General features: G+C 43.5%; 1 long non-coding RNA gene across 1 annotated transcript; it reads right to left on the reverse strand.

Moving 5' to 3' along the window:
* Positions 1–476: 476 nt before the first annotated feature.
* On the reverse strand, positions 477–2,359 carry LOC127320797 (uncharacterized). Its single transcript, XR_007863543.2, has 2 exons — positions 2,156–2,359; positions 477–746 (listed from the first exon to the last, which is right to left on the reverse strand). It is a non-coding gene; the product is annotated as an uncharacterized lncRNA (long non-coding RNA).
* Positions 2,360–3,127: the final 768 nt, after the last annotated feature.

Below are 3,127 nucleotides of genomic sequence, written 5' to 3' on the forward strand. Positions count from 1 at the left end.
CGACGTCTCCATGCACCCCTCTCTCTCTCAGACATGCTCGCACACACGACACCTTCCTCTGACGCGCCGCGGCACCCACATGTGGTCACCGTGCACGTCTGCACGGGCACGGCCATGGTGGATGCCTCACCCTCTCATGTTGGTGGCTTTGGACGATGGGGCGGGCATAGCAGCATGCTCACGTGCCCCAGAGACAAACGCCCGCTGGCCTCTTCCCTTTCCTGTGCACGCCTACGCCGATGCCGCGTCCCGTCATTGCGTCAAGCAGCTGGCAGATGACCCAGTCGCCAGCGCGTCCTCTCTTTTCACCGTGCCACCGATGCGCACTCGCGTCCAAACGGCAGCACCGCCACGCAGACACGTTGCCCACTGCCCATCTCGCCCAATCAACTGCTGCCTCCCGCCCTCTTTCCCACTGTGGGGACCCCGGACTAGCTGTCCGAAATTCCCTGTTATGTATACAGTTCACGATCCCATGATCAGTGCGCCGTGAACACATAACCGAACTGATATCAAATTACACCATCCAATTACAAAGCGGAATAAGAAAATTACAACATGGTCACATGACCGATAATTACATAATAGCCTCGAAGGGCCTAACTAAACATCAGAGTAGCATCATCACTTCAGCAGCGCAGTACCCAAGTCATCTGCCATAACCCTACAGGCAACTGACTGGGAAGACGTTCCTAGCTCGCATAGACATCGCCAACTCCTCCTTCATCTGTCGAACTCCTTCAAGTCTGGCCAAGTATATAGCCAGGGACAAAGCCGTGAGTACATTTGGAATTGTACTCGCAAACCATTTACAGAGTAACATATCAAGGAGAACAAGGTACCGAGGACTAACTAGGAGATCAAGAGGGAATGACCACTTATATAACAAGAATATGTTATGTAGAAGAGAAGAAGTGTTTTAGTGGAGTTAGCATCTCAACTTCATGGGTGAAGGAGATGAGAGAATATATCTAAGACCTCACTACTAGACTTAATTTAGGAAGATCTTTCACGACATAAACGCTTAGGAAGGGTAGACCCAATTTTTATCCATTCCTTTCCGACCACCTCATTGTGGTCATCAACCATTTTACCAGTACTCCAAGTACTCCAACACAAAACCCGTTTCTTTCCTTTGTCAAACATTTTCACAAACAAAACACATCAGGCTAAGCAACAGCCAATCCAACCGTCCATGACCGCGGACGCGGCTATTCGAATAGATTTAACTCTGCAGAGTTTGCGCACTTTCCCCACAAGAACCGATAAATCCGCCGGGATCATCCCCAGATCGTCATACGAAAGTATGCGAGACTCGGATAATCGGTCATAGTCTTTCGCCTGTCTCCCTTAACATGAGCCCCTCCCTGCGGGCTTAACCCTTCTCGGCACCCCGGCAGCATACCTCCTTTTTGAGCGTATCTCCGGCGCCACGACAGAAGACCCTCAGTAATCGTCCGGCTGCAAGTTAATGCAGTGTATTGCCTCTTTCGGAGCGCAACCCGGTGTCAGAGGTCATCGTGACCCTCCTAGAGAGTGGTGAAGGTATCTCATGTCAAATTCAACAAACTACGGACTAAGCCCGTGCCCACTTTGGATATTGTGGTTGCGCTAGTTAATTGTCATGGGTGAGTACTTAGGCGCCAAAGTTTTCATAAAACCCAACCTTTTTCACATCCTCATCATTTTTACCAAATCCTTTCCTTTCATAAATCCTCACTTGGGGAAAACATCATGCCCAAGGTTTTATCAAAAACTTTTACAACAAGGTAAAACCTTGAGGGTTTTCCCAACCTAAAGTTTATGCGTGAACTAAGAAGTATAATAGCCCAAAAGTTGCCATTATACCATGAAGGGTGACAAAGACATCCATACTCACATTGAGCATAAATGGAGATAATCAAAAGTGGAGAAATTTTTAATGAGGTTAACCCATATCTTTACTAGAATTAGAGTTGTCAAAAGGCGATGAACGTAATTCGCATACTTAGAGTAGGTATGCAAAGTAACAAGGAGAACCTTACATACTTGGTGGAAAGTATGTAAAGAAACAAAGTAATCGAAAACCCAAGGAACACAAGGAGCCAAGAGACCAAAGGATGGCAAGATCTCAATCAAGAACACAGAGAATGATGGATCAAAGTAAATGGCTTGCCTTGGCTTATTTGTCCCTGTACTTCTTCAACTCTATCAATATAAGAATCCCAACAATATAAATAAAATCCTTGTCCAATTCCACTTCTTCTTCTTCTCCGGAATTGTTCGCATCTAGCGCCGGAAAATATAAAAGGAACACAATCAATCACATTGCATCAACAAGACAACATTCAACAATCAACAACTAACCATGCAGCCAAGGTATAACATACTAAGGACTTATAGATACCACAAACAACTTCAAGAGTTTTAATTTAGAAAACCCCATTTATTTACCTACTAGAGGTATGAGTGCATCACAACTTAGCAATTGCCTCTCTCGGTTATCACCATGGTATAAACCAAACATCCCCTGGTAGATAACATCATAAAGAGGACAAGAGCATTAGTTTGGCATCAAACACATTCACAGTACATTTTCAAACATTTTGGGAAAAGTAGAAAACAGTTTTCCTAACTTAGTTGGCTCACACAACACAACATCCAAAATAGGAAGCAAACCATATTCCACATCATTTGAAAACTTAAGCAAAACAATAGGGCTAATGTTAAGTTGCAGAGGTTTTGTTTTGCAAGCATAAAACAAAGGTTGTCGATTCCTAATAAAGAGAGTTGGTCAAGGGTTTTAAATAGACCAACAAGTTTTGGTCCAACAATGCATGTCACACATATACCTTACTAACAGTAACGAATATGCATGAACAGAGACTAATAATATTTTTCCTAGATGGCTAGTACTAATACAAGACTAACCCAGTTGGAATCACCCAAAAATATTAAACCTACAATTTTAGGAATTTCTTTGAATCTGACTGTACAGAAAACAAGATCTGTAAGCCATAAATCGTAGAAAAATCCTAAAAATATGAGACCACTGGCATTTGAAAGATATCTAAACAGAGGTGCACACACAATTGGATTTGGGTTCAAATTGTTTCTGAAACTCTCACAAATGGATTGACAAGATTAC

The sequence above is a fragment of the Lolium perenne genome, chromosome 2 (genome assembly GCF_019359855.2).
Source record: "Lolium perenne isolate Kyuss_39 chromosome 2, Kyuss_2.0, whole genome shotgun sequence".
Lineage (NCBI taxonomy): Eukaryota > Viridiplantae > Streptophyta > Magnoliopsida > Poales > Poaceae > Lolium > Lolium perenne.